The following is a 12,209-nucleotide window of genomic DNA, read 5'->3' on the forward strand; positions in this document are numbered from 1 at the left end:
GTCCACAGTAACGGGGCTGGCGTCGACTTTGGAAGCGGTGCACTGTGGGAAGCTATCCCACAGTTCCCGCAGTCCCCGCTGCCCATTGGAATGCTGGGTAGAGCCCCCAATGCCTGCTGGGGGGGAAAATGTGTCGAGGGTGGTTTTGGGTAACTGTCATCATTGAACCGTCAATCACGCCCTCCCTCCCTGAAAGCTCCGGCGGGAAATCTGTTCGCGCCCTTCTCTTGTCAGTTACAGCGCGTACTCCACAGCACTGCGAGCATGGAGCCCGCTGCGATCATCGCTGCACTTATGGCCGTTGTCAACTCCTCGCACCTTATCGTCCACCTCTTCCACAGTCAGCTGCTGAGAAATCGGGCGAGGAGGCTCCAGCAGCGCGGTGAGGACAGGAAGTCACAGAGTGGCGCAGACCTCTCACAAAGCAGGGTACGCCGCGCCGTGGAGATCATGGTGGCAATGGGTCAAGTTCATGGTGTGGAACGGCGATTCTGGGCCCGGGAAACAAGCACGGACTGGTGGGACCGCATAGTGCTGCAGGTCTGGGATGAATCACAGTGGCTGCGGAACTTCAGGATGCGTAAGGGCACTTTCCTTGAACTCTGTGACTTGCTGTCCCCTGCCCTGAAGCGCCAGGACACCCGGATGCGAGCAGCCCTGACTGTGCAGAAGCGAGTGGCCATAGCCCTCTGGAAACTTGCAACGCCAGACAGCTACCGGTCAGTAGCGAACCACTTTGGCGTGGGCAAATTTACCGTGGGGGTTGCTGTGATTCAAGTAGCCCACGCAATCGTTGAGCAACTGCTCTCAAAGGTAGTGACTCTCGGAAACGTCCAGGTCGTCATAGATGGCTTCGCCGCGATGGGATTCCCAAACTGCGGTGGGGCTATAGATGGGACTCATATCCCTATCCTGGCACCAGCCCATCAGGCCAGCGAGTACATTAACCGAAAGGGCTACTTTACTATGGTGCTGCAAGCACTGGTAGACCATAGGGGACGTTTTACCAACATCTTCGTTGGGTGGGCGGGCAAGGTTCATGACGCGCGTGTGTTCAGGAACTCTGGTCTGTTTAGACGCCTCCAGGCAGGTACTTTCTTCCCGGACCACAAAGTAACGGTTGGGGATGTGCAGATGCCTACAGTGATCCTCGGGGACCCAGCCTACACACTAATGCCCTGGCTCATGAAGCCCTATACAGGCGCCTTGGACAGAGAGAAGGAACTCTTCAACTACCGGCTGAGCAAGTGCAGAATGGTCGTGGAGTGTGCTTTCGGACGTCTCAAGGGGAGATGGCGGAGCTTACTGACTCGCTCGGACATCAGCGAAAAGAATATCCCCGTAGTTATTGCTGCTTGCTGTGTGCTCCACAATCTCTGTGAGAGCAAGGGCGAGACCTTTTTGTCCGGATGGGAGGTTGAGGCAAATTGCCTGGCTGCAGTTTACGCTCAGCCAGACACCCGTGCCGAGAGAATATCCCAGCGGGAAGCGCTGTGTATCCGGGAGGCTTTGAAAGCTAGTTTCCTCGCAGAGCAGGGTAACCTATGACTCTCCACCTGCTTTCAAGAGAAACTGACCCTGGGCCTGTGTCTGTATGTGTCGATTTCGATCTGCGGTTACATACCCCGTTCTCCAAGTTTCCCCCACTTCCAAAGCACGTTTTAAATCAAATTAATTGTTACACTCATTATTAATAAATCTTTGTTTTACTTTGCATTTCTGTTCAGTTGCTGAAACATGGACGCATACTGTGCTGGGCACGGTGTGCACTGATGTACAGACCACTTGTTCCATAGAGGAATGACATCCTCCTGCTCCTACATAGGTCTCTGGGGTGGGGGACGGTTGCAAGTGGTTGTGCATCAAGGGGAGGGATTGCAGGAAGGGGTGGGTTGCAGGAAGGGGCGAGGGGTGCCGTCTTTGGATAGGGATTTGGATGCAGGCTCTGGGCTGCGGGTTTGGGCGTAGGAAGGGGTGAGGGGTGTGGGTGAGTATCTGTCCGTGGATGAGGACTCTTGCTGGGGCTCAGGGCAGCGGAGAGGCTCGTTGCTACGGTGGAAGTTCATGGTAAGGGCAGCGTGCCTTAACATTAAGGGGGTGGCAGGCGCTAGGACCCTGGACAAGCATACACATCACAGAATGACCCGGGGCAGCATACACCACACAGAGTGACCCTGGTGCCTACTGACTGCAGTGTGTGTGTGCCCTGCAGTTGATCATGCCCCCAAGTCTGTACCCTGGTAATGTAGGCTATATCGTGCAATTATAAATCCCCTCCCCACCCCCATACAAAAAAAAATCCTCTGACACGAAAGACGTGACCGAAACAGTGAATAACAGCAAACATCTTTTAATAATCTAATACACAGTGGGGGGATGAAACTTGGATTTGGGACTGGGTGAGCCTGTAAGGGAAGCACTTCTACAAATGTATAGCGTGAGAGGTGTGTGGTACATTAGCGCTATGCAGTGGTGCAGTGACAGTTCTCACGGCCCCTACCGCCCCTCCGTCTTGTACTTTTGGGTGAGGGGGGGGCAGGACTTCTTGGCGGGGGAGGGCGGTTGCAGATACACTGCAGGGGGGCTCTGTCCTCCTGCCTGCGGTCCTGCAGAACATCAACAAGGCACCGGAGCGTGTCCATTTGCTCCCTCATTAGCCCAAGCAGCGTTTGAGTCGCCTGCTGGTCTTCCTGCCGCCACCTATCCTCCCATTTGATGTGTGTGCGATGCTGTTGACATAGGGTCTCCCTCCACTGTGTCTGCTCTGCCGCCTCGGCTCTGGAGCAGGCCATCAGTTCCGCGAACATCTCGTCCCGAGTCTTTTTCTTTTGCCGCCTAATCTGCGCCAGCCTCTGCGAGGGGGATGCCGGGGCAGTCCGGGAAAGAGCCGAAGCTGTGTGATGGGAAAAGTAACTGATTTCCTTGAACAGATACATGTTTGCGAACAGTGAACACAGTCTAGTCAGTTTCTCTGAACAAGACCATACAGGGCAACAAGTCTCACGAGATCTCGGGCCAAGTTCGAGATTTCGGAATACGCTCTCATTGGCTGCGGCATTGCACAGGAGAGCGGACAAGTGGGGAGAGACAGCTGAATCCGTCTAGCAGACAGTCCTGGTAAGCCTTACAGTACATTCTGCTTATCAGTTAATGGATAGCTGTGCCCTCCCGCTAAAGGCAATCTGGAAATCATATACTCTGACCCTTTTCCAGCCACTCCCGCCAGTGCACGGGAAAGATCAATGTATGCTTTTCCTATGTGGCCTACAACACGTGGCTGTTAAGCGAGGGTCATTGTTATGCAAAGTAAAAGTCAACCATTCACAACAGTAACAATACACTAATTGCCCTAATTAGATGCAGCATTTCATGAACGAGATCACCCTGATGCGGGTCCCTCGGAGTCACAAAGAGCGGATGCTAAGGGAAGCCCTGCAGAGACCAGGACCATATGCGGCCATGCTTGTGGAGGCGATGATTCCCATCTACATAAGGATGTCCTGGCGCGGAAGAGTGTGCTTCCACGGAGCACCCAACAAGGCACCTCTCCCCAGGAACCTCCTGCGGAGGCTTTTTGAGGACCTAAATGAGACCTTTCTTGAATTGTCCCTGGAGGATTATTGTTCAATCCCTATATGTGTGGACCTACTTTTCATATAGTTTTTCATTGAAAATTTTATATATAGTATTTCTATTTTTTTATACCTGTTTTATAAAAAATAAATGTTTACATGTTTCTAGCACTTACCGCCTGATCCTTCCCCTGATTCAGAGTCCGGGTTAACGGCCGGGGAGGGTTGGTAGGGGATCTCTGTGAGGATGATGAAGGGATCCTGGCTGTCAGGGAAAGCGGTTTTGTGTTCGCTGTCGCCTGCGCCGTCCTCCACAGACCCTTCCTCATCTTCCCCATCAGCGAACATCGAGGAGGAACTGTCCAGGTTCACGATGCCATCCACTGAGTCCACAGTCACTGGTGGGGCAGTGGTGGCAGACCCACCTAGAATGGCATGCAGTGCCTCGTAGAAGCGGCATGTCTGGGGCTGGGCTCCGGAGCGTCCGTTTGCCGCTCTGACTTTTTGGTAGCCTTGTCTCAGGTCCTTGATTTTCACGTGGCACTGCATTGCATCCCGGCTGTATCCTTTCTCTATCATTGCTTTGGAGACCTTCTCGAAGGTCTTTGCATTCCGCTTGCAGGAGCGCAGCTCCGACAGCACAGACTCCTCGCCCCACACACCGATCAGATCCAGGACTTCCCGGTCTGTCCATGCTGGGGACCTCTTTCTATTCTTGGATTGGCCGGACTCCTCTGCTGGAGAGCTCTGCATCGTTGCAGGTGCTGCGGAGCTCGCCCCGATGTCCAGCCAGGACGTCAGATTCAAAGTGCCCAGACAGGAAAATGAATTCAAATTTTCCCGGGTCATTTCCTGTGTGGCTGGTCAGAGAATCCAAGCTCGGACTGCTGTCCAGAGCGTCAACAGAGTGGTGCACTGTGGGATAGCTCCCGGAGCTACTAAGTTCGATTTGCATCCACACCTAGCCTAATTCGAGCTAGCCATGTCGAATTTAGCGTTACTCCACCTGTCGGGGTGGAGTACCAAATTCGAACTAAAGAGCCCTCTAGTTCGAATTAAATGGCTTCCTGGTGTGGACGGTTGAGCGGTTAGTTCGAATTAACACTGCTAAATTCGAATTAAAGTCCTAGTGTAGACCAGGCCTTAGTCATGCATGTGTCTACACTTAAATGTGTCTCCCACCAGTATAAGTGGCATACTATACTTCCCTGAGCAGTGCAGAGCCAGGCTAGACCTACAGAGGTCAATACAGTGCAAGAGTAGATACTATATTAGTTGTGTAAACTCTAACCATCCTCCAACACCTAGTCCATAATGCCCCTGTTCCCATGACAGTGACTGCTCTGGGCACAATTTTGAACTCCACTGCCCAAAGGTCACAGAGATCACAAGCCCATGCCCTCCTCCCCCTTTAAAACCTCTGTGTGTGTTTTTTAAAATGTCTTTTCCTGATTGCCCAACTTGGCAAGCTGTCATGACTGGGATGTGGGCAGTCTGACCTAGTAATCAGAGCAGGCATCAGAAGCCAGGCCAGGTCAGATACCAAGTGACCAGAGTCTGAGATATGCCAGAGGGAAGACCAAGAATCAGGTGTCAGGAGCTCAGTAGGGTCAGGTTACTAGGAGATGAGAGTCAGGCAGTAGGAACAGGAGGGAGGCAGTCTTAAGCAGGGGGAAACCCAGTTGCATGGACGACTTCCTGTTCCTTTGCTTGGTTTCAATAGAGACAAGGAGGGTGAGGTAATTTTTTTTATTGGCCCAACTTCTGTTGGGGAAAAGACAAGTTTTCAAACTTACACAGACCTCTTTGTCAGGTCTGGTTTAAATAGAAGCTCTGAAGACAATGCCACTGCCAGCAGCAGCGCAGAAGGAAGGATTGCATGGTATGGTATTGCCACCCTTACTTCTGCACTGCTGCCTGCAGAGCTGGGCCCTCAGTCAGCAGCTGCCACTCTCTGGTTGCCCAACTCTGAAGACAGCAGCGCAGAATTAAGGATGGCATAGTATGGTATTGTCACCCTTACTTCTGTGCTGCTGCTAGCAGGGTGCTGCCTTCAGAACTGGACGCCTGGCCAACAGCCATCGCTCTCCAGATGCCCAGCTCTGAAGTCAGCACAGAAGTACAGGTGGCAATACAGTGACCCCCCCCCTGCAACTCCCTTTTGAGTCAGGACCCCCAATATGAGAAACACTGGCCTCCCTCGAGAAATCTGTATAGTATAGGGTAAAAGCACACAAATTTCACCGTCCGTGATGCATTTTTCATGGCCATGAATTTGGCAAGGCCCTAGCTATGGACCACAGAACCATTGACATCTACAAGTCGATTGTGCTGGCAAAGGGGCAAGACAGGGATCAGCAACAATGACACGTGAAAGTGAAGGAACTACATGTAGGCAGGGGAAAGGCCCTGCTATCATGGGGGAATTTTCCTGGCTACTATATTACTCTGGTGAAATCAGATGGCAAAAGGATCTGAGTCCTCACCCCAGCTCCCTTTACCTGGATGCCTGCCTGACCTCAAGGAGTCCTCTTTATCTCCCCCATGCGGCGAAGTGCTTATAACCGCACTAAGGCTCGGCCCAGAATTCCTGGGGGCTTAACCCCCAGTCTTATTGTGCTTCGCTCAGGACAGGGGCTGGAGTGTCCCCGCTCCGGGGTACTCTCTCCTCAATCTTGAACACTTCCCTGACCCAGTGATCACTACATTGAGTATAAACCACATAAAATTTTTAAACAGCAGTTGTAAACACATAAGGGAAAAACTGAGATGGTTAAAGGATCAAGGAACTTCACACTACAGGCACGGAGACACTGTGAACAATAGTCCCTGGAACTCAAGAAAATTCACAGTCTATGCCTTACACGTCCCAGACTCTTTCCTAGGCCTGGATGTGCTGCGGTGATACCAGGGTAAGACACCTGCTCTGGTGTGGCCACATGCTCTCAGGTTCTCGATGGCAGTGACCCTACTCTCCAGTATCAGCCCTTCCATTGGGTTCACATCCCCCCTCTGAGTCCAGTCTTCAAGACCCTCTTGCCTGACCACATCTCCCTCGCTTGGGCCCTCTCTGCCCAGAATCCCCATCTCCTTCTTCCTCACTGCTCACTGCACTTGGTTCCAGTTTACTTGCTGCATGATGGGCCTTCCACTATCCCAGTTCTGGTCCCGTGACTCTCCACTGTAGCTCAGTTCCGGCTCACCATCAACGTAGCTGGTCTCCACTGCTCCAGGTCCCCCAGTTCTGGGCTGCTGCTCCGGCTCCCCTCGCTCAGCTCTACTCTGGCCCTGGCAGCCTCAGCTCACATGGAGGATGGGCCCTGGGCTCTCAACTCCCTCATTGGCTTGCTAACCCTGTCAATCTGGCTAACGTGGAGTGCTGGCCTCTCTCTCTTAGCCCTGGGGACCAGTCAGTCCCAGGATCCTGACTCCTCTTTGACCCTTTGTCTTTCTCCTGGAATTTGGAGATGCCCATCCAAAAAACCCACTAAGTTTCAGTAAGGGGCCAACAGACCCATTATATACTTGAGGCACGCCACAGAGTGAGAGAGGGCAACAAGATAGGTGGTGCTCCTCTGCAGACTTGCTGCTTTTACAGTGACCCCTCCAACACCCCACAGACCACTGGAGGAGCCCAAGATGGAGACCCCTGCTGTGAACAGTGAGGAGGAGGAAAAGGGGGGAGATGCAGCAGAGGACTCAAACCATGCCAAGAGCCAGGCACTGTTTGAAACTCCACAGGAGTCTAGCCAGTGCCCCCAGGTGAGCACAGAGGAGCCTGCTGATGAAAGGGAAGGGAGCCTGGGTAAGTGTGTACATGCATTATTCCTGGCAATTGTTTTTTTGCTTTTCCTCCCTCAAACTTCACCGCCCTTCCTACCTCCCACCTCACCTTTGTTCCCCATTTAGAAATGCTGTGCCAAACCTCCCCACCTCTCTGTGATGAACACAGGTGCTGGTAGATGTCCTAAGGCAGCAAGCTTGCACGGTTGCACCTATTCCTTTCTGGGTTGGGCATTTGCTTACATGGGTCCAGAAACTTCTGACACAAGAGGAGTTTTGTAACCATTTATATACAAGATTATTAGGCAAGGGAATGGGTACAGACCAATGGGCTGGAATGGAGCTGGGAAATTTAAGGGAGTTCTACAACAACAGTGAAACAATAATGCAATCCCTTCCCCCACCTCCAGATGTGCCTAAAAGTGTTACCCGCCTCCCAAGGCCCAACTCCACTGGTGGTGCACATCAAGCTGAGATGGGCAGTTGCCCACCACTGATCTAGACCACTCATTATACAATCCATTCACTCAAGGGAAAATACTCTAGTGAAGACCAACCCTACAAGGCATGATAGAGCCATGGAAAAGCCAACATAGTGAACATTATTGAGTTAATAAATAAACTCAGCAGTACAGGAAGCCTTCTTTAAGAACATAAGAACGGCCGTACCGGGTCAGACCAAAGGTCCATCTAGCCCAGTATCTGTCTACCGACAGTGGCCAATGCCGGGTGCCCCAGAGGGAGTGAACCTAACAGGCAAAAGTGATCTCTCTCCTGCCATCCATCTCCATCCTCTGACGAACAGAGGCTAGGGACACCATTCTTACCCATCCTGGCTAATAGCTATTTATGGACTTAGCCACCATGAACGTATCCAGTTCCCTTTTAAACATTGTTATAGTCCTAGCCTTCACAACATCCTCAGGTAAGGAGTTCCACAAGTTGACTGTGCGCTGCGTGAAGAAGAACTTCCTTTTATTTGTTTTAAACCTGCTGCCTATTAATTTCATTTGGTGACCCCTAGTTCTTGTATTATGGGAATAAGTAAATAACTTTTCCTTATCCACTTTCTCAACATCACTCATGATTTTATATACCTCTATCATATCCCCCCTTAGTCTCCTCTTTTCCAAGCTGAAGAGTCCTAGCCTCTTTAATCTTTCCTCGAACGGGACCCTCTCCAAACCCCTAATCATTTTAGTTGCCCTTTTCTGAACCTTTTCTAGTGCTAGAATATCTTTTTTTAGGCGAGGAGAACACATCTGTACACAGTATTAGATGTGGGCGTACCATGGATTTATATAAGGGCAATAATATATTCTCAGTCTTATTCTCTATCCCCTTTTTAATGATTCCTAACATCCTGTTTGCTTTTTTGACCGCCTCTGCACACCGCGTGGACATCTTCAGAGAACTATCCACGATGACTCCAAGATCTTTTTCCTGACTCGTTGTAGCTAAATTAGCCCCCATCATATTGTATGTATAGTTGGGGTTATTTTTTCCAATGTGCATTACTTTACATTTATCCACATTAAATTTCATTAGCCATTTTGTTGCCCAATCACTTAGTATTGTGAGATCTTTTTGAAGTTCTTCACAATCTGCTTTGGTCTTAACTATCTTGAGTAGTTTAGTATCATCTGCAAACTTTGCCACCTCACTGTTTACCCCTTTCTCCAGATCATTTATGAATAAATTGAATAGGATAAATTGAACAGGATTGGTCCTAGGACTGACCCTTGGGGAACAACACTAGTTACCCCTCTCCATTCTGAGAATTTACCATTAATTCCTACCCTTTGTTCCCTGTCTTTTAACCAGTTCTCAGTCCATGAAAGGACCTTCCCTTTTATCCCATGACAGTTTAATTTACGTAAGAGCCTTTGGTGAGGGACCTTGTCAAAGGCTTTCTGGAAATCTAAGTACACTATGTCCACCAGATCCCCCTTGTCCACATGTTTGTTGACCCCTTCAAAGAACTCTAATAGATTAGTAAGACACGATTTCCCTTTACAGAAACCATGTTGACTATTGCTCAACAGTTTATGTTTTTCTATGTATCTGACAATTTTATTCTTAACTATTGTTTCGACTAATTTGCCCGGTACCGACGTTAGACATACCGGTCTACAAAACTACAAACCCTAGTTAATAGTTCCGCAACTTCACATTTGAGTTCTTTCAGAACTCTTGGGTGAATGACATCTGGTCCCTTTGTGTATTCACAAAGAATTGGAACATCAGTTTCCAACAAGAGAGCACTGCTAGCATTAGTGGGAGACTGTAGAATTAATTCTGCTGCTCCTGCAGCCTTTCAGGCAGCGGCAGTGAATCAAGCCATTTAGTTATCACAACATTCATTTAAAAAATAGTCTAGGGCTCCCACATTCTTGGCCTCCTTCCCCAGCATGCTTCATTTGAGGTGAAGTTCTTTCACACATGGAAAATATTAGGTTTCTCTAAGATATTAAAGGCATGGGCAGTTTTAAGCCAGCTCCAGTATGAGGCGAATGTGGTTGGCTTTTTTCTGTACTGGTTGTCAGTGATTCATGCTATTTAGGGACTTTGAACAGATGGAGTAATTGTGGCTATGTCAGGGTGGACTGATTTAAATCAAAGTGATTTGAGGCAACAATTTTAATCATGATTTAAATTAGCAAGTAGGAAGCCTTGATTTAAATGATCAAATTTGATCATCTTTTGCATCTGTACTTTTTAGTTGTTCTCCTACAGAAAGGTTGATTTTTATTGGTTGGTAACCATTAAAGCATGTTGATTTACAACTAAGCATTGCCTTTATGTAACCCAACCCTCCTGGAGGTGGTGTTCTGTCCCTTGGAGTGGCACTGAGACCACTTAGAGATTAATGAGTCTGTTACAACTTTCACTAAGAGCCGTGTGGCTTTTAGCTCATGCAGTAGAAGCTCATACACTAAACTTCTGAGGTCCCAGGTTCAAGCCCACCTGCTAACTATGAGGGTTTGTTGGTGTTACATTTACACTAAATTTGGTGCTGCTTTTTGCTAAACTAGTAGATACACTATATCTATATTTAATCTATATCTATATCTAGATATCTATCTATATCACATGTATTTAAGACTTACTTAAAATAGCTTAACTTTTATTCAGATTCTTAATTTTTACCTTTTTTATTATGTTTTAGAAGATGGTAAATGATGGATTTTTTATTTACTAGATGATTTTTTTTATTGTGATTTGTATCGCATTTTATTGGGATAGAAATTCAAATTCAATTAAAATGCAGAAAAACAGCATTTTCATTTTTATATTTAATAAAACTACCTTAGACATGCTTGATGCATAAGAAAAAAAGTTTATCAAAGCTTGTTTTACATTTAAAATTAACCAATTTATTAAATAAAGGAAGTGTTATATATGGTTAATGAATTGAAATGATTGTTTCTGGTCACCATGTCCTTGAAGATTTTAGAACTAGTAGATCTCACCCTCTCATCTAGTTTTTTTATTCATAGATTGGAAGAGGAAAACAAGCTCTCCTGCTTTTTCAATTCCTGATTGGTGTCTCAACTTTGAATGCACTAGACATTGAACTGAACTGGTTGAATAAACTGAAATAAAGAAAATATTCTTGCTGAAGGAGCTACTGCTGTCAAAAAGCTGGTTTTGCACTTAACAAACTCTGCTTCCAAGTGATTAGCCAGTGATTTCCATCAGTTAAGTGGTTTGACTTTAAAACTGAGCAGCAAGCATGTACTGCTTAATATTATTTTCTGTATTAAATTTAAATGATTTTAATAGATTAGAGTAAGTTTAGATCTAATCTTAATTTAATTTTAAATAGGTTTATTAAAAACAACCCTGTATTTAATTTAAATTAAAAAAAATCCAATTAAGTAAAATAAAACTGATTCTTTGTTTAAATCATTGATTTTTATCCACCCTGGTTTGTATGGGCTTCTCAGGACCTTGAAGAATCAAACTGGACCTCAAAACTGTGTTGTTTTAGCCATGCCAGTCCTAGGATACTAGGGAAACAAAGTGGGTGAGGTAATATCTTATATCGAACCAACTTCTGTTGGTGAGAGAGACAACCAACAGAAGTTGGTCCAATAAAAGATATTGCCTCACCCACCTTGTCTCTCGAAACTGAGTAACACTTTAACTTCCAGTGGGTGAGATGCTTTAAATGATGGTCAAAGCAATATTTTCAGGTAGTTCATCCAAATGCTTTCCCTAATGCCAACATCACTTTCCTTTTGCCTGGATTAAGCTTTAGGCCACTGCTTTTTATCCATGTTTCCACTTCATTCAAGCAATGTGTCAGGAAGGAACTCACCATTTTCATGTACTTTCAGGTGGTGGTAAAGCTGGGTGTCATCTGTAAATTGCTGGCATGTAAGCCTGTATTATCTCCCTATCTCCCCTAAGTCTTTATGTGGATCTTGAATAAGCGTGATGATATGCTAATTCCCTGTGTGACTCTGCATATATGGGTCCTTGTAGAAGCAAAGTTGTCTTTTGGGGTCTACCAACAAGAAATGAGCAGAGTCCGTTTAATGCAACTCCATCTAAACTTGCCAGCGGCAGTAAGAGAGTGAGTATCATATCATGGTCCCTGTTGTCAAAGGCTGCTGAAAGATCGAGCAGAATGAGTATTGACATTTGATATGAGGCAGTTATCCATCATTGCTGTGAGTACTGTCTCTTGATTGGAAGGGATACAAATTACTGAGCAGACCTGACTGGTGGCAACTTGCCACTTTCAGTTCTAGGAAGAGAGAACTTAATTAAAATGAATGTCTCACTGAGAATTTTGAACTGTCTCCAAATCCCTCCATCATACATACTTTATGCTGTTTTTTTAAA

The 12,209-nt window shown here is 47.2% G+C and overlaps 1 long non-coding RNA gene across 1 annotated transcript in view; it reads left to right on the plus strand.

The window, feature by feature from the left end:
- Positions 1-11,077, plus strand: part of LOC123351638 — a 131,742-nt gene extending 120,665 nt beyond the window's left edge. The window contains exon 3 of the long non-coding RNA XR_006574046.1: positions 10,856-11,077. This is a non-coding gene — a long non-coding RNA (uncharacterized LOC123351638). The remainder of the gene's footprint in view (positions 1-10,855) is intronic.
- Positions 11,078-12,209: the final 1,132 nt, after the last annotated feature.

The sequence above is a fragment of the Mauremys mutica genome, chromosome 1 (genome assembly GCF_020497125.1).
Source record: "Mauremys mutica isolate MM-2020 ecotype Southern chromosome 1, ASM2049712v1, whole genome shotgun sequence".
Lineage (NCBI taxonomy): Eukaryota > Metazoa > Chordata > Testudines > Geoemydidae > Mauremys > Mauremys mutica.